This window comes from Mobula hypostoma, chromosome 13, assembly GCF_963921235.1.
Source record: "Mobula hypostoma chromosome 13, sMobHyp1.1, whole genome shotgun sequence".
Lineage (NCBI taxonomy): Eukaryota > Metazoa > Chordata > Chondrichthyes > Myliobatiformes > Myliobatidae > Mobula > Mobula hypostoma.
Window position 1 is genome coordinate 95,769,899 of NC_086109.1, and position 20,447 is coordinate 95,790,345.

At 41.1% G+C, this 20,447-nt stretch overlaps 1 protein-coding gene across 4 annotated transcripts in view; it reads left to right on the top strand.

Annotated features, from left to right (window-relative positions):
- The window catches only part of megf11 (multiple EGF-like-domains 11), a 454,053-nt gene that overhangs the window by 82,016 nt on the left and 351,590 nt on the right, over nucleotides 1-20,447 (top strand). The gene's annotated exons all lie outside the window — the stretch shown is intronic.

The following is a 20,447-nucleotide window of genomic DNA, read 5'->3' on the forward strand; positions in this document are numbered from 1 at the left end:
TTTTTTCAATAGCAGCAATTCTAAAAAACATGAATTTGTAAAAGATAATTGTTAAAAATAAGTTTTTAATAATTTATCAGTGCTTAAATGGATTAACTAAGGATAAATTGTGTTTGATTTTACCATTGTTTTGAAATTATTTTTATATAAATGCAGAATTCTTTGCAAGGTTATTAACACTTAAAATGCAGTAGCTTGACTGAACCACATGTGCCATTTAAGTGCCACTTAATTATGTTTGCAGTTAAGAGGTTGTTGCTGGGAGTATTCAATATCTGTATTAACCTTTTGATCCCAATCACATCAACACATTCGATAGCTTCTAGATTTTCACAAATTTCTACCCCCTCTTCAATGTCATGATGTATTTTGTTTGTTCAAGTGAGATAGATATTTAATACAGTGAATTTTTAGTCATGTTATAAACTACAAGAATGTCTGCAGATGCTAGAAATCTAAAGCAGCACACACAAGATGCTGGAGGATGTTGGTTTGAAATGCGTTTGCCTGTCAACTTAATCCACGATATCATTTCTTAAAAAGAAACAGTATTTTATGAGCATTTACTTTGTGGAACAAAACATTTAATTTATGTATTATGAATTCTGGGACAGGCATTAAACCCATTTTCTTCTTAATCTGTTTATATACTGTATAGTCAAATTATTTTATTGTGGTGATAAAAGCAGCAAAAGTTTCAGCAAGAGGGATAGAGGGAAGCTGTGCATTTCATTCAGAACATCTGCTAAAACAAAACTGGTCCTGGTCTCTGCTATAGTGCTCTAAACATCACAACTGAATTCAGGCGATTTTGAATTTGAACTAATCCTGAGATGTGCAAACTCTCCAAAATAGTACTTCCATTGCAGGAAATGAAGTTTTTCATCTGTTCTATTTAAAGAAATGGATAAATTTGCGTAATTTTATACAAGAAGCAGATTGCTGGAGGAACTCAGTGGGTCAGGCAGCATTTGTGGAGGCAAAAGGATGGTTGCTGTTTTGAGTCCTTACCTTGCACCCCGGAAAGAGAGGAGGTAGCCAGTATAAAGAAGTGAGCGGAATGGGTGAGAGATGTGCAACAAACAAAATGCTGGGTGAGCTCAGCGGCTTAGGCAGCATCTATGGATGTTTTGGGTTGAAATCCTTCATTTGGATGAAAGGTGCCCAGCCTACAGATAAGGGGAAGGTGTGGAGTAAGAGCTGGCGAGCAGTAGGTAGGTCGAGGTGAGGAGGGTTAATGGACAGATGGAATTGGGAAGGGTGGAAATGGCAACAATGGCAGAGACAACATGGGCTGCAGGTGATTGAGTCTGATAGGAAAGAGTCTCCCTCCAAATGAGGGAAGCGAGTTGGCAGTTGGGAAAAGTAGGGGAGAGGTGTGTATATGTGATGGGCAAATGGAGTGACTTGAAGATGGGAAAGAAAATGATTGACACAGTAGAGTAGGTGTAGGATGAACTGGATAGATCAGAAGGTAAGAGAAAAGGGACTGAGAAGGAGCAGTTTACTTGAAATTGAGGAAAAATAGTGTGGTAGTGTTCATTCTGATGGTGGAGGGGAAGAGGCTGTTCCTAAAATGTTGAGTGTGTCTCTTCAGGCTTCTGCATCTCCTCTGATGGTAGTAATGAGAAGAGGGCATGTCCTGCTTAATGGGGGTCCTTAACGATGGATGCTTCCTTTTTGAGGTATCACCATTTGAAGGTGTCTTGGATACTGGGGGAGCTGGTGCCCATGATGGAGCTGGCGCCCATGATGGAGCTGGCTAAGTTTGCAACTTTCTGCAGCTTTTTTCTGATCCTGTGCAGAAAGCAGACATGTCAGTGTGGGAATTGGGAGAGAAATTAAAATGGCGGCAACTGAGGCTCCAGAAGGTTGTAACGGATGGAGCATGGGTACTCGGCAAAGTGGTCACCTAGTCCGTGCTCGCTCTTACTGATATAGAGGAGGCTACACTGAGATCAGAGGAGCATGTGAATCTCTGACTCGCCAGGCAGAGCTGTTTAGGACCTGCGTGGTGGTGAGGGAGGAAATGTAGGGACAGGTGTTATTGCCTCCTAATGTTGCAGGGAAACTGCCTGCGGAGTGGGAGGGATGAGTGAACCCTGTGGCAAGCAGAATGGGAAGGGAAAGATTTGGTTGGTGGTGCAGCCATGTCATGTACCTGGTGGAAGTGTCAAAGAATGAAATGGTAGATGTTTTGGTTGAGTAAAAGGTAAAGACCAGGGGAACTCTATTCCTATTCTGTCTGGTGGTGGGCTGTGAAGAAGTGGAGTAAGAGCAGAACTGTAGGAAATAGAGGAGATATGGGTGAGGGCTCCATCAGTTAGAGTAGAGGGCAGGGGAATCTGTATTTTATAAAAAAGGAGAGCATCTTTGATGTCTTGAAGTGGAGTGCCTCATCTTAAGAACAGATGTGGTGAAGTTTGAGGAACTGAGAGAAAGGAATGCCATCCTTACAAGATTGTAAAGTGGGAGGATGTGTTGAAATGGTAGATGTGGGAGTTAGTGGGTTTGTAGGAAATCTTGGAGCTCAAGAAAGAGGTATTGAAAATAGACCAAGGGAATTTGAGGACAGGGTGGAAATTGGTTGTAAATTTGAAGAAATTAATGAGTTCTGCATGGGTGCGTCTAGTGATCTGAAGGTCGCCAGTTCGAGCCTTAGCTGAGGCAGCGTGTTGTGTCCTTGAGCAAGGCACTTAACCACACATTGCTCTACGTTTGTGTGAGGAGTGGCGCGCCACATAGTCTTTCGTTCCGCGCCTTGTAAGGAATGAAAATGCCTGATGCTGCCCTCTTAGGCCTGAGTCAACGATCTCTCCCTCCTCCCTCCCCACCCCCTGCCTGGGTGCAAGAGATCACACCAATGTGATCATGTAATAGAAAGAGTTGTCTGAGTAAACACAGACTGTTCCACATAACCAAAACATTACCTTTGATTTATAGAAAATGGGAAGAATCAAAAGAGAAATTGGTCAGTGTAAGCACAAGTTCTGCCAGACTGGTATTAACGGAGGAAAACTGCTTGGGGGACTGCTGTGGAAAGAAATGGGGAAGTCTTCCTGGCGGAAGATGGAATTGTTCAGGGACTGGGTGCCCATGGTGAAGATGAGGCCATGAGGGCAGAGAATTAGAAATTGCTAAAATGGTCCTGATGTAGGTGGGAAGGGACTGGACAAAGGAGGATGAAATGGAATCAAGGTATGAAGTGGTAAGTTTAGTCAGGTAAGGGAAGGTAGAAACAATGGGCATTCTTGTTTGTGAATCTTGGGTAGGAGATGGAAACAGGCCTTATCAGGTTGCAGGCTGTGGAGGGGAAACTGAGATGATGAAATCTGTGATGATAGGGAGACAGTGGCTTGGAGTCCTCACCAGAGGATCCAAAAGCTAAGAAGGGGCAGATGGAGCCAGCTGGGGATGGAAGGGGGCAAATTTGGAGTCCGAGGCTGGAAAGTGGTAAGTGGAACTAGAAAAGAGATGGATGACAGGCAGAAAGAATCAGATGGGGGAGGGTATAGGAACTGTAGGTCAGGAAGGTGAAACTTGGGTGGATTTGTGTGAATGATGGGCGGAAGGGAATGCTAAAGTGGAACAAATTGAGAAAGAACCTAGGTAGACTGGTAGAAATGGGAAAGATTGTAATTTTATTTATTTTAAAATGCAACTTTACAAATGTGTTTTTGATCTGAAAAGCATATCTGATTCTCAGGCACATCACAAAGGCACAGTAGGCATGATTCATTTTTGGAACATCGTTTTTAAAGCATTGCACTTTACTACTGCAAAACAGCAAATTTCATGACACAGGTCTGATTCTGAATAAGTAAACTCCGTTCAATCACTTACAGTACCAATAATATTAAAAGCAATGTAAATGTTAAATTTAATGTGAATTTTACAGTCCTGAAATAGAAGATGCTGCAAATGAATGGCTGATCAGTCAGGAATTAAAGAAGAAAGAGGTTTATGTTAGGTGATTTTCTTTATTGTGTCATGATAGTTATAAAAGAAGAAGCTAATTCCTTTACTTTGGATCCAGTGTTAGACTTACGTCACACATACTGCTTAGTTTTGAGGTCACAAGATCTTCAACACCTTTATAGTATCTTTTAAGTGGCACTTTGAAAAGTCTTTTCAGGCAAGGATAGGCTTTTTTTTTAGCCGGGTTTCTTCCTTGTCACCTCTTCCATGAAGACCTTTTTTTTGTGCAAGGATTGTGGAGCCATGAACTTCATCTCCAGATGCAGCCACAAATTTCTGCAGCTCACTCAGAGTGACTGTTGTGTCACAGTAGCCTCTCTTACAAGTGCCATTCTTCTCCAGTGACTAAGATTATAGAGGGCCAGTCTGACCGAGTCAGTGTGGCTGTGGTTTCAGGTTTTTTCCACTTTTTCACGATGTACTGCACTGAGCTCCGAGGTGTATTCAGTGCCTTGCCCAGATATGTTTCTCTTTTATCATTTCCCTGACTTGCCTTGAGTGCTCCTTTGTCTTCATTTTGATTTGGATGATCTATTGAAAATTTTACTGTACTGTTGGACCTTACAGAGAGAGTGGGTATTTATTCAGGTGGTCATCCAGTTTTCTACATCAACAAATTGGATGAGTTTGGTAAGGTAATATACAGTCCCTATAAAAAGTATTCACCCCTCTTGGAGGTTTTCATGTTTTATTGTCTTACAGCATTGAATCACAGTGGATTTAATTTGGCTTTTTAGATACTGAAGAACAGAAAAGACTCGTTTGTGTGAAAGTGAAAACAAATTTCAACAAATTGGTCGGAGTATATTACAATTATTTATTTATTTATTTTGGCGTGTGCATGCAAGCCTGCGTGTCCGCGTCTGCGTGTCTGTGATGATGGATTTTTCATGGCTTTTCACAAGGCGGGGAGTGAGAGAGAGACTGTGTGGCCCGCCACTCCTCACACAGACATTTTCACAGTATTTTTCCTTTGTTTTACGAGGTCAAGCTGCAAATTTGACACTCAACCTGGCACAGAGGGAAAGCGTACTCGGGGGCGGACCCGACTAGTTTCGAACTCGGGAACCTCCACTCCCAGGTCTGGCGCTGATGTCGTTGCGCCACCAGCCGGTCCTATATTACAATTATTAAGCACAAAAGTAATTGATTGCATAAGTATTCATCCCCTTCAAGTCAGTATTTAGTAGGTGCACCTTTGACAGCAATTACAGCCTTGAGTGGATAGGTCTCTTTGCACATCTGGACACGATAATTTTTCCCCATTCTTCTTTTCAAAACTGATGAAGCTCTTTCAGATTGCATGGGGATTGTGAGTGAACAGCTCTTTTCAAGTCCAGTCACAAATTCTCAGTTGGTTTGAGGACTCTTCAAGGAGCGGTGTCTCAGAAAGGTAGCATCCATTATTAAGGACCACCAGCACCCAGGGCATGCCCTTTTCTCACTGTTACCATCAGGTAGGAGATACAGAAGCCTGAAGGCACACACTCAGTGATTCAGGAACAGCTTCTTCCCCTCTGCCATCCGATTCCTAAATGGACATTGAACCCATGAACATTAGCTCACTTTAAAAATATATATTATTTCTGCTTTTTGCACAATGTTTAATCTATTCAAAATATGTATATTGTAATTTATTTACTTATTTATTATTATTTTTTCTTCTTCTATATTATGTATTGCGTTGACTGCTGCTGCTAAGTTAACACATTTCATGACAGATGCCAGTGATAATAAACCTGATTCTGATTCTGACTCTGACTTGGCCACTCCAGGACATTAACTTTGTTGTTTTTAAGTCATTGCTGTATAGCTTTGGCTTTATGCTTATGGTCATTATCTGTCTGGAAAACAAATCTTCTCCCAAGTTGCACTTCTCTTGCAGACTACATCAGGTTTTCTTTCAGGATTTCCCCGTACTTTGCTACATTCATTTTATCCTCTACCTTCCTGAGCCTTTCAGGGCCTGCTGTGGAGAAGCCTTCCCCACAGTATGATGCAGCCACCACATGCTTCACGGTAGGGATGGTGTGTTTTTGATGATGTGCGATGTTTGGCTTACATTAAACACAGCATTTAGTCTGATTGTCAGGAGGTTCAATTTTGCTTTCATCAGACTTAGAACCTTCTTGCAGCTGGCTTCAGAGTCTCCCACATGCCTTCTGGCAAGCTCTAGCCAAGATTTTATGTGATTTTTTTTCAACAGTGGCTTTCTTTTTGCCACTCTCCCATAAAGCTGTGACTGGTGAAGCAGCTGGGCACCAGTGGTTGTATGCAGTCTCTCGCACCTCAGTCAGTGAAGCTTGTAACTCCTCCAGAGTTGTCACAGGTCTCTTGGTGGCCTTCCTCACTAGTCTCCTTCAGTTTTTGAGGACGGCCTGTTCTAGGCAGATTTGCAGCTGTGTCATATCCTTTCCATTTCTTGATGATTGACTTAACTGTACTCCAAAGGATATTCAGTGACTTGGAATTTTTCTTGTATCCATCTCCTGACTTGTGCTTTTCAATAACCTTTTTGTAGAGTTGCTTGGAGTGTTCTTTTGTCTTCATGGTGTAGTTTTTGCCAGGATACTGATTCACCAGCAGTTGGACCTTCGGATACAGGTGTATTTTTACTACAGTCAATTGAAACACCTTGACTGCACACAATGATCAGTATTTAACTAATTATGTGACTTCTAAAACCAATTGGCTGCACCAGTGATGATTTGGTGTGTCATATTAAATGGGGTGAATAGTTACGCGATCAGTTATTTTGTGTTTTATATTTGTAATTAATTTAGATCACTTTGTAGAGATCTGTCATCACTGACATGAAAGTCGTTTTCTGTTGATCACTGTCAAAAAAGCCAAATAAAATCTATTGTGATTCAATGTTGTAAAACAATAAAACATGAAAACTTCCAAAGGGGTTGAATACTGTATTGCTGCAGAGGAAAGTAGTAATTACAAAGGGGATGAATACCTTTTCAGCTTTGCAATTTTGGTTTTTAATTTTTAGTAAACTGTTGATAGGTGTTGGAATTTTTTTTGATTTGACATGATGCATGTTTTTATAGATCAGCTCAAAAAATCCTACTTCAATATATTTTAAATTTAGGAAATGACACAGTAAAATGTGAAAAGAATTGCAGTCTGAATACTTTTCCAAGGCTATGTAGTTTGAGAGTGAAAGGAGAAAGAGGTTTCAGAAATACTGAATATTTTAACATGACGTTTCCGCTCTATAAATGCCAATAATACATTTGACGCTAATTGGAACAGAAAAGTTGAAGATTTATCAGTTGTGTCTATTATACATTTACTGGGCTCTCTTTATTTATCTGTAGATGGGACAAAAAGAGTAAAAGCAGGTGCTGCTTAGACAGAGCGCCTTGAGACACATTATAGAAGTCTCTTTGTTGTTATTTCATTCCATCCGATGTGCTTTTGGCACATCTACTCTCAGCAATGAATTACTCCAAGATACTAGAGCTATTTCAAAGCATTCTATTGAGCACATCCATTCAATGTGGATGCTACAACTAAAATAAAATCAAGAAATGCTTTTCAGTAACATTACTTACTACCTCTACAACACAATGACCATAAAAGAGGAGTAAATTATAGGCACAAAATTTAAGTATACAATTATAAAGAATAGTGTCTGTCTTTTTGAATAAAATGTATAGTTTGCTTGCCTGATTATCTGGGACTTCCAAAGCCATGCAATGAAGTGGGTTCACAGGAAATATACAATGGTTTTGTTATGTTTTGTAACTCCAAAACATTAAACTAATTGAAAAGAAAACAAGAGAGTAGGGGAGATACGTCGTGGTTACTTTAAACAAGCCACGCACGTATTACATGGTAGCTTCAGAATCAGACTCAGGTTTAATATCTCTGGCATATATCACGAAATTTGTTAACTTTATGACAGCAGTACAATGAAATACATGATAAATATAGAGAAAACAACAGAATTACAGTATATATTAGTAAGTATATATATAATATATATTAGTCTATATATATATATGTCTATTAAATAGTTAAGTTAAATTAAGTAGTGCAAAAAAAAGTAGTGCGATAGTGTTCTTGGGTTCAATGTCTATTTAGAAATTGGATGGTAGAGGATATCATGATGGATACAATTCATGTATTTTGACATATAACCACAAAGAACAACTTATATAAACAACAAAGAATACTTAATCAAACAATATATTTACAATATTACTCAAATGTTACTGCAATATTAAATACACAACAGGTTCTATGAGTCTGTGGTGGCCAGTGCTATCATGTTTACTGTTGTGTGCTGGGGCAGCAGGCTGAGGGTGGCAGGCACCAACAGAATCAACAAACTCATTCGTAAGGCCAGTGATGTTGTGGGGATGGAACTGGACTTTCTGACGGTGGTGTCTGAAAAGAGGATGCTGTCCAAGTTGCATGTCATCTTGGACAATGTCTCCCGTCTACTACATAATGGACTGGGTGGGCACAGGAGTACATTCAGCCAGAGACTCATTCCACCGAGATGCAACACAGAGCGTCATAGGAAGTCATTCCTGCCTGTGGCCATCAAACCTTACAACTCCTCTCTTGGAGGGTCAGACACCCTGAGCCAATAGGCTGGTCCTGGACATTTCATAATTTACTAGCATAATTTACGTGTTACTATTTAACTATTTATGGTTTTATTACTGTTTATTATTTATGGTGCAACTGTAATGAAAACCAATTTCCCCAGGGATCAATAAAGTATGACTATGACTGTGACTATGTTTCTGCCGATGTTACAACATGATTAGTTAGTAGACAGTGCGTGAGGAGGTGTAAATAACTCTAAATCTTGTTTGTAGGGTTCTTCGCTGAGCCTGGAGGTTTGGTCACAAACATTTTGGCACAAGTCAAGGTGACATCATCACTGCGCAACTGAGTGTTGTTTCTGCCAAGTACTCGCATTTATATTGGTCTGATTGGTTGTTCTGTTTGGTTGGCTGTGTGCTGGTCACTAGTCTCTGCTGGGTCCCAGCCAACCAGTTTGTTGAGTGACCTTTGCTGGCCTGTATCCCTGGTGATCAGTTGTTGTGACTGTTGGTTTCTCAGGTGCCCGTGGCACACCCCTCAGCCCTGAATAGATAAGAAAGAGGCTAACCCTACCATACCTCAGGAATGTTTCTGAAATTACAGCAAGACTGTTCCAACCACATGGAATAATGGTAGCACACAAACCCAGCACAACCACCAGAATGCTTGTCTCGAGACCCAAAAATGCAACCGCCCACATGGAGAGAACAAACGTAATATACTAAATGCAATGTAGAGACTGACCCAAGCATGAAGGACAGACAGGGAGAAAACTATCCATGCAACTAGGGTTGTGATCTCAGGATTGCTACCCATGCCATACGCTAGTGAGGCCAGAACGAGGAAGATTATACAGCTTAATATGTGGCTAAGGAGTTGGTGCGATGCAGGTGGACGCTTTCCTGGTGTCATGGATTCTTGATTACCTGACTGGCAGACCACAGTACGTGTGCTTGCAACACTGTGTGTCTGACAGAGTGACCAGCAGCACTGGGGCTCCACAGGGGACTGTCTTGTCTACCTTTCTCTTCTGCATTTACACCTCGGACTTCAACTACTGCACAGAGTCTTGTCATCTTCAGAAGTTTTCTGATGACTCTGCCATAGTTGGATGCATCAGCAAGGGAGATGAGGCTGAGTACAGGGCTACAGTAGGAAACGTTGTCACATGGTGTGAGCAGAATTATCTGCAGCTTAATGTGAAAAAGGCTAAGGAACTGGTGGTAGACCTAAGGAGAGCTAAGGTACCGATGACCCCTGTTTCCATCCAGGGGGTCGGTGTGGACATGGTGGAGCATGGTGGACATGGATACGAATTGACAATAAACTGGACTGGTCAAAGAACACTGAGGCTGTCTACAAGAAGGGTCAGAGCCGTCTCTATTTCCTGAGGAGACTGAGAACCTTTAACATCTGCCGGACGATGCTGAGGATGTTCTACGAGTCTGTGGTGGGCAGTGCTATCATGTTTGCTGTTGTGTGCTGGGGCAGCAGGCTGAGGGTAGCAGACACCAACAGAATCAACAAACTCATTCGTAAGGCCAGTGATGTTGTGGGGATGGAACTGGACTCTCTGATGGTGGTGTCTGAAAAGAGGATGCTGTCCAAGTTGCATGCCATCTTGGACAATGTCTCCCATCCACTACATAATGTACTGGGTGGGCACAGGAGTACATTCAGCCAGAGACTCATTCCACCGAGATGCAACACAGAGCGTCATAGGAAGTCATTCCTGCCTGTGGCCATCAAACTTTACAACTCCTCTCTTGGAGGGTCAGACACCCTGAGCCAATAGGCTGGTCCTGGATTTATTTCATAATTTACTAGCATAATTTACATATTACTATTTAACTATTTATGGTTTTATTACTATTTATGATTTATGGTGCAACTGTAATGAAAACCAATTTCCCCCAGGATCAATAAAGTATGACTATGACTATGAGGGCATAAGATTTTTGGATCATTGGGCTCTCTTCTAGGAATAGTGGGACCTGAACAGAAGGGGTGGTTTGTGTCTGAACTGGCGGGGGACTAATCTCCTAGTGGGAAGGTTTGTTAATGCTGCACAGTGGGATTTAAACTAGAGTTGCAGGGGGATGGAACCACAGTGCCAGAACAGTTAATGGAGAAGTTGTGGAGGCAGATGTTGGTAAAATCTCAGGCAAAGTTATGAAGTCTGGTGGCGCAGTGACATCAGTGCCGGACTCTGGAGTGAAAGTTCCCGAGTTCGAATCCCGTCGAGCTGCTCCTGGGCACGCTTTCTATCCATGCCGGGTTGAGTTGTCGAGCTCACAACTCAGCCTCGTAAAAAAAAACTGTGCTGTGAGAAGGACGTGGGGGACCACTCACAGAATATTTTCTCCGAGACAACCACTTGAAAAAAGTGGTCGCCGAAGCTCTGGCAGAGTGTGGCACACAAAAAAAAAGTTATGAATCAAATGGTTGAGCATGGTGTGACTAGTGTCTTGAGCTGCCTATGTTTCAATGAAAGAAGTATCGTAGGAAAGGTGGATGATAGAGGCAATGGATAGTGAAGAGAGGATGTTGACCAGGCAAAATTACAGCCAGCAGGGTGAATTGCAATGCAAAAGGCGGACAAAATTGAAAAGGGTGAACACAGAACTGTTAAATTTGAATGAGCACAGTGTACGGAATAAGGTAGATGAACTTGTAGTATAGTTGCAGATTGGCAGGTATGATGTAGGTATCACTGAATCATGGCTGAAAAAAGATTATTGCTGGGAGCTTAAAGTCCATAGATACACTTAATATCAGAAGGACAGGCAGGAAGGCAGAGGGGGCAGCTTTACTCTGTTGGTAAAAAATAAAATCAAATCTTTAGAAAGAGGTGACGTAGGGTCAGAAGGTGATAAATCATTGTGGATAGAGCTAAGGAACTGCAAAGGCAAAAAGATCCTGATAGGAGTTGTATGTGGACTCCCAAATAGTAGTAAGGATGTGGTCAACAAATTACAAAGGGAGTTAGAAAATGCATGTCAAAGGTTACAATTGTTATGGAGGATTTCAATATGCAGGTAGATTTGGAAAATCAGGTTGGTGCTGGATTTCAGGAGGGGAAATTTCTAGAGTGCCTACGAGTTAGCTTTTTAGAGCAGCTCGTAGTTGAGTTCACTAGGGGATCAGCTGTCCTGGATTGGGTGTTGTACAACTAACCAGAATTGATTAGAGAGCTTAAGGTAAAAGTACCCTTAGGGGTAAGGGATCATAATATGATCGAATACACCCTGAAATTTGAGAAGGAGAAGCTAAAATCAGATGTATCTGTATTACAGTGGAGTAAAGGGAATTACAGAGGCATGAGAGAGGAGTTGGCCAGAATTGATTCAAAAAGAACACTGGCAAGGATGATGGCAGAGCAGCAATGGCTGGATTTTCTGGAAGCATTTCAAAAGCACAGAATATATAGATTACAAAGAGGAAGAAGTATTCTAAAGGAAAGATGACACAACCGTGGTGAACAAGAGAAGTCTGAGAAAGGGCATAGAGCAAAAAATTAGTGGGAAGTTAGAAGATTGGGAAGCTTTTAAAAAGCAACAGAAGGCAACTAAAAAGTCATCAAGAAGGTAAAGGTGGAATACGAAAGCAAGCTAGTCAATAATATTAAAGAGGATACCAAATGGTTCTTCAGATACATAAAGTGTAAAAGAGAGGTAAGATTGGAGACAATGCCGGAGAGGTAGTAATGGTGGGGGGGGGGGGGCAATGAAATGGTGGACGAATGAATTAAGTATTTGCAGTAGTCTTCACTGTGGAAGACACTAGCAGTATGGTAGAAGTTCCAGGTGGTCAGGGGTCATGAAGTGTGTGAAGTTACCATTACTAGAGAGATGATTCTTAGGAAACTGAAAGATCTGAAGGTGAAGTCATCAGGGCCAGATGGTGTTCACCCCAGGGTTCTGAAAGAGATGACTGAAGAGATTGTGGAGGCATTAGTAATTATCTTTCAAGAATCACTAGATTCTGGAATGGTTCCGGAAGACTAGAAAAGTATAAATCAGAATCGGAATCAGGTTTATTATCACCGGCATGTGTCATGAAATTTGTTAATTTAGCAGCAGCAGTTCAACGCAATACATAATATAGAAGAAAAAAATAAAATAATAATAATAAATAAGTGAATCAATTACAGTATACATATATTGAATAGATTAAAATTGTGCAAAATACAGAAATAATATATATTAAAAAGGTGAGGTAACGTCCAAGGGTCAATGTCCATTTAGGAATCGGATGGCAGAGGGGAAGAAGCTGTTCCTGAATCACTGAGTGTGTGTCTTCAGGCTTCTGTACCTCCTACCTGATGGTAACAGTGAGATAAGGGCATGTCTTGGGTGCTGGACGTCCTTAATAATAATAACGTCACTCCACTCTTCAAGAAGGGAGAGAGGCGGAAGAAAGGCCGGTTAGTCTAACCTCAGTGGTTGGGAAGATGTTGGAATTAATTATTAAGGATGAGGTTTCAGGGTACTTAGAGGCACAGGATAAATTAGGCTATAGTCAGCATGGTTTCTTCAAAGGAAAATCTTGCCTGACAAATCTGTTGGAATTCTTTGAAGAAATTTATGAACCTATGCATCTGTGGGATCAAGGCTGAGAGGTGTGCCGTGGACACTCGAGGAACCAATGCCCACAATAACCGATAACCAGAGATAAGAGCCAGTGGAGATCTTCATCTGGTTAGCTGGGACCCAGTGGAGACTAGCTGCCAGCACTGACAGCCAACCAATCAGAACAATGAGTTGGATCAATATAAACGTGAGCAGTTGGCAGAAACAACGCTGAATTGCACACTGATTATGTCACCTCGACTGGTGACAAAATGTTTGCGACCTGACCTCCAGGCTCTGTGAACAACCATACAAACAAACAGCTGCCCCAAGCTACCGATTTCCTCTTTCATTTCAAACTCTAAACCTAATCAGCATTTTCATATTCTATGCAAGTATGCGTGAAATTTTACATAATTGAACAACAGATTAAACTTTGAAATGTCAGCTTCTATATTAACTCACTATCTGCATAAAATGAAATTCTGTTTAATGCTAAGTTTGTCATATTTGCTTACCATGTGCATGATCTGTGAAAGTACTGTTGTTGAGAGCATTTAAGAGTGATGCAAGGTTTCTGTGTGTATCCAGATGCTTCCCGAATATTGTCTGTCTTAAAAGAGACAGCTCTTAATTTTTTTGAACTTTGCCTGAAGTAGGAGCACATATTAAGAGAGCACCTAGCAAGGCCAGTTATATCCTAGGTTCATTAGTAAGGATAGAATAGAAGGGCAGGCAGACGTGCTTACCCTGTATAAAACATTGGTCGGCTACAGTTTAATATTGCATTTATTGCTGGTCACCATACCTTGCAAAAGATGTGAAGATCTGAGCTAGGATGCATTGGGAGTCTATGCAGGTTCATCACAGCAATTCTATTTTCCTGAAATATTTTCTCCCTATATTCCCATCAATATTCTTCACTTTCTACCACCCATCTACTCCCTAGGGGCAGTTTAGTGCTCAGGTAACCTACCAAACTATGCATCTTTTGGAATGTGGGACACTCACATGTTTTAACTCTACACAGAGTGTACTGAGGTCAAGATTGAACCCAGATCACTGGAACCTGGAGGCAGCTCTATTAACTATGTCACTGTGCCGTCCTCGTTAGTTGAGGAAGCAAGGATCTGTCAAGTGAATTATTAATGCAGCACATTGCAAGTAAATATTGAGCAAACAATGTAACTGAAATCTGTATTATCTCTCTGCTGTGAGCCTACTAGTGTATTTATAAATCCATTGAACCACAACAGTTTACACAATTTGACTCTAAAGTATTTTGCAGATATGTATTAAAATGTGATATCACATATAACCAGGGAGTATCTAATTATTAAAATCATAAGTACTATCTACTTATTCACTGTAATATTTTTATGCATCGTATATAAACGTATTTGACTTAGGACAAGAATAGGCCAGTTGTCCAGTTAAGCTTACACCACTATTTAGTAAGATTGTCACTGTGGGGCACTCCACATTCTTGCCTACTCTCAGTAACCTTTCATTTCTTTACTTATCGATTCTCTACTTCTCTGCTAAAATATTTTAAAACTTTATTTAAGCTGTCCTTTGAAGAAGAGAGTAGTGCCAAAGACTAACAACCTCCTGAGAAAAACATTTTTGGCTTAGAACATAGAAAATAGTACAGTAGAGCACCATACAGGCCTTTGGCTCACAATATTGCACTGACCCTTTAACCTACCCCAAGATCAATCTAACCCTTCCCTCCCACATAGCTGTCCATTTTTCTTTCATCCATGTGTTATCTAAGAGTCTCTTAAATGCCCTATGGGAAGGATTCTGTAATAAATGGGCGACCCCTATTTGTAAGCAGTAACCTTTTGTTCTAGACCCTTCTGTGAAAGGAAACAAACTCTTGCCATGCGCCCTGCCTATATTTTATTCATGTCCCTTTCCACTCATCTGAACTCCAGCAAATCAAGCTAACTTGTCCAAATTTTCCTTCCAAGTCAGCCTGTCCATTCCAGGTATTAGTTTAGTAGGCATTGGAATTGTTTCAAATGCATTTATGGTCTTCCTTAAATGAGATGATCAATTATGTACATAGTACACCAGATAGGATCTCATCATGAAAGCATGTATCTCACATTTGCAAACATAATCTCACTATTTTTGTATTCAGTTTGTCTCATAATAGAAAATTATTCTACTAATTTTTCTACCTATTTGTTGAAGAGTGCATACTAGCTTTGTGTGAACAATGCACTATGGCACCCATATTCCCAGGTACCTCAGTGATCTGTAGTCTCTCACGAACGAGATAATATTCATTTGGTATTGTTTTGTCTCAAAATAGGCAATTTCACCTTTTCCCACAGTTTACTGTTTGCCAAATCGTTGCTCACTCATTAACTTTCTTGTATTGTTTTTACAATGTACTTTTCTACCCATCTTTACCTAATAAGTTTAATAATTGTACAATTAGTGTCTTCCTCTAAATTATTTGTATGAATTGTAAAACATTTAAGCCCAGCTGCAATCTGTGTGGCACATCACTCATTGACAACTAGATTTATGCCAGCTCTGATTCCTGTTAGCTAACCAATCTTCTATCTACACTAATATGTTATCTCCTACATACGAGCTTTCATTTCCCTCAATATCTTTGTTACAGCACCTTATCAAATGCCTTCTGTAATCCACTGATTTGCCTTTATCTTGTGCAATTCCTCTAAAGAACAATGAATTGGTCAAATCTGATTTCTTGTTGACTTTGCTTGATTATCTTGAATTTTCTTGCTTCTATAACACCTTTAATAAAAGTTTCTAACATTTTGTCAGTGGCAATGACAAATGGTGGTGTCATCTACAAGTTGGAGTACAGGAAGAAGATAGAGAGACTCATGGGATAGTGTCCTGACAATGTTTCCCTCTATGTCAGTAAAAGAAGAGCTGGTTCTTGACTTCAAGAAAGGGGTGCTACACACACTCTTGTTTACATCATTCTTTCAATTCTGCTGAGGTCAAGAGAGTTGAAAGCTTCAAGTTCCGAGGAGAGATAACATCACCAATAGTTTGTACTGTTCCAAACATGTTAAGACTATGGCTTAAAAGAGGACTCTACTGCCTGAACTTCCTCAGGAGGCTAAAGAAATTTGGCATCTTCCCTTTGACCCTCTCCAATTTTTATAGGTGCATCATATAAAGCATCCTATCTGGATGTATCTCTGCCTGTAACCGCAAGAAAATGCAGAGAGTTGCGGACACAGCTTAGCCATGCAGCCTCCCCTCCATGGACTTCCCTCGGCAAAGCAGGCCACGTAATCAGATATCCTATCCACCCTGGATATTCCCTCCTGCTTCCTCCCATCAGGTAGACGATACAAAAGCCTGAAAACATGTACCAGCAGGCTCGAGGACAGCTTCTAACCCACTGTTATAAGACCATGAAAGATTTTCAAATTTGCTGTAACTATATGAAGGGAATAGATTTTCAGATCTATGGAAAGACCAGACGAAACAGGCCTAGTTTGATTACCTTTTCATAGAGCTGGTATGGATTCTGAACAAATGGCCTCCTTCCTTCCTGTAACCATTTTGTGATTCAGTTCTTGTATCTGAAAAATTGACTGCCATTAATATAGACTTTACATCCTCGACTATGCATCCCACCATACCCTGCATGTAATTTCTTACACTACATCTGAAAGAATAAACATATTGTTTCTTAGACTATGAACAGTTGGATTCATTTATAGAAGCTTATTAATGAATGGCGTTTTGTTTACCAGGCAGGTAGATTATCTGTATGGGACATATGAAATCCAATTATATTATTGGTAAATTTCTAAAAACAAATAAGCAAAGCTAATGAACTCAAAGAAGATAAATTCCTTGCTCTGAACAGATTATATCCATGTATATCAATGATTGGGTACAAATGCAGACACAACAAAAGTTGAAGTTGTACCACAGAGGCAACATTCATAAGGGCAAAGAATGCAGGACTTAAATGTACGTAATATTTGGAATAAGGCGGATGAACTTGTGGCACAATTAAAGATTGGTCACTGATGTTGTGGGTATCACTGAGACATGGCTGAAAGAAGGCCATAGTTGGGAGTTTAACATCAAAGGATACACTTTGCATCAAAAGGACAAGCAGGAAGGAATAGACGGTGGTGTGACTCTGTTGGTAAGAGATGGAATTACATTTTTAGAAAAAAGTGACATAGGGTCAGAGAATGTTGAATCCTTTTGGGTGGAGTTAAGAAACTGCAAGGGTAAAAAAAAACTTTTATGGGAATCATAGATAGTCTCCAAATACGAGCCAAGATGTGGGGTTGAGATTGCAAATGGAGCTGGAAAGGACATGTAATAAGGGTAATGTCACAATTGTAATGGGGAACTTCAATATGCAAGGGGATTGGGGAAATCAGGTGGGTGCTGGGTCACAAGAGAGGGAATTTGTTGAATGCCTACGAGATGGCTTTTTAGAGCAGATTGTGCTCAAGCCTGCTAGGGGAAAGGCCATCTTAGATTGGATGTTGTGTAATAACCCCAATTTTATCAGTCAGCTTAATGTAATGGAACCCTTAGGAGGCAGTATCATAATATGATTGAGTTCATACTGCAATTTGAGAGGGAGAAGCACAAGTCACATGTATCAGTATCACAGTGGAATAAGGGGAATTACAGAGGCAGGAGAGGGGAGCTGGCCCAGGTGGATGGAGGGATATACTGACGGGAATAACGACAGAACAGAGGTGGCGGATGTTTCTGGGAATACGGTAGTTCACAAGGGACAGGGTAAATGCGTACTATGGAAGAAGTTCGCAAAAGGCAGGGCTATCCAACCGTAGCTGACAAGGGGAAGTTAAGGACTGCAAAAAGCCAAGGAAGTGGCAAATAAGGTAGAAAAAAGTAAGTGGGAAGTTGGATGATTGGGAAGCTTTTAAAATCCAACAAAAGGCAACTAAAAAAGCTATAAGAAGGGATAAGATGAAATATGAGGGCAAACTAGCCGATAATGCAGGATTCTAAATGTTTTTCACTTATATAAAGAATAAAAAGACCATAAGACAAAGAAGCAGAATTGGGCCATTCAGCCCATCGAGTCCATGTCGCCATTCCATCATGGCTGATCCCAGATCCCATTCAACCCCATATACCTGCCTTCTCACCATATCCTTTGATGCCCCACCCAATGAGGAATCTATCAACTTCCGCTTTAAATATACCCATCGACTTGGCCTCTACCGCAGTCTGTGGCAGAGCATTCCACAGATTCACCACTCTTTGACTAAAAATATTCCTCCTTACCTCTGTTCTAAAAAGTCGCCCCTCAATTTTGAGGCTGTGCCCTCTAGTTCTGGATGACCCCACCAGACGAAACATCCTCTCCACATCGACCTTATCTAGTCCTTTCAACATTCAGTAGATTTCAATGAGAACCCCTTGCATTCTTCTAAATTCCAGTGAGTACAGACCCAAAGCTCCCAAATGCTCCTCATTCCTGCAATCATCCTCGTGAACCTCCTCTGGACTATCTCCAATGACAACACATCCTTTCTGAGATAAGTGGCCCAAAACCATCGAGAATCCTTCAAGTCGGCCTGACTAGTGTCTTATAAAGGCTCAGCATTATCTCCTTGGTTTTATATTCTATTCCCCTTGAAATAAATGCCAACATTGCATTTGCCTTCTTTACCACAGACTCAACCTGTGAATTAATTTTTTGGGAGTCTTGCAAGAAGACTCCTAAGTCCCTTTCCACCTCTGATGTTTGAATTTTCTCCCCATTTCGATAATAGTCTACACTATTATTCCTTTTACCAAAATGCATTCTCATACATTTCCAAACACTGTATTTCATCTGCCACTTTTTTGCCCATTCTTCCAATTTACATAGAATAGTACAAGCACAGTACAGGCCCTTCGGCCCACAATGTTGTGCCGACCCTTAAACCCTGTCTCCTATATAACACCCTCACCTTAAATTCCTCCATATACCTGTCTAATAGTCTCTTAAATTTCACTAGTGTATCTAAGTCCTGCTGCAATCACATTGCTTCCTCAGCACTACCTACCCCTCCACCTATCTTCATATCATCAGCAGACTTTTCCACAAAGCCATCAATTGCATTATCCAAATCATTGACAAACAATGTAAAATTTAGCGGTCCCAATACTGACCCCTGAGGAACACCACTAGTCGCTGGCAGCCAACCCGAAAAGTCCTCCTTTATTCCCACTCGCAGCTTCCTGGCTGTCAGCCATTCCTCTATCCATGCCAGTATATTTCCTGTAACGCCATAGGACTTTATCATGTTAAGCAGCCTCATGTCAGGCACCTTATCAAAATGCCTTCTGAAAATCCAAGTAAATGACACCCACTGTCTCTCCTTTGTCCACTCAGCTTGTTATTTAGAAACATAGAATCACAGAAAATCTACAGCATAATACAGGCCCTTTGACCCACGATGCTGTGCCAAACATGTACTTACTTTAGAAATTACTTAGGGTTACCCATAGCCCTCTATTTTTTAAGCTCCATGTACCTACTCAGGAAGCTCTTAAAAGACCCTATCGTATCTGCTTCCACCACCGTCGCCAGCAGCCCATTCCACAGACTCGCCACCCTCTACGTAAAAAAACTTGCCCCTGACATCTCCTCTGTACCTACTTCCAAGCACCTTAAAACTGTGTCCTCTCGTGTTAACCATTTCAGCCCGGGGAAAAAGCCTCTGACTATCCACATGATCAATGCCTCTTATCATCTTATACACCTCCATCAGTTCACCTCTCACCCTCTGTTACTCCAAGAAGAAAAGGCCAAGTTCACTCAATCTCTTCTCATAAGGCATGCTCCCCAATCCAGGCAACATCCTTGTAAATCTCCTCTGCACCCTTTCTATAGTTTCCACATCCTTCCTGTAGTGAGGTGACCAGAACTGATCACAGTACTCCAAGTGAGGTCTGACCAGGGTCCTATAAAGCTGTAACGTTACCTCTCGGCTCTTGAACTCAATCCCATGGTTGATGAAAGCTAATGCACTGTATGCTTTCTCAACCACAGAGTCAACCTGCGCAGCAGCTTTGAGTGTCCTATGGGCTCAGACCCCAAGATCCCTCTGATCCTCCACCCTGCTAAGAGTCTTACCATTAATACTATATTCTGCCGTCATATTTGACCTACCAAAAAGAACCACCTCACGCTTATGCGGGTTGAATTCCATCTGCCACTTTTCAGTTCAGTTTTGCATCCTATCGATGTCCCGCTGTAATCTCTGACAGCTCTCCACACTATCCACAACATCCCCAACCTTTGTGTCATCAGCAAATTTACTAACCCACCCC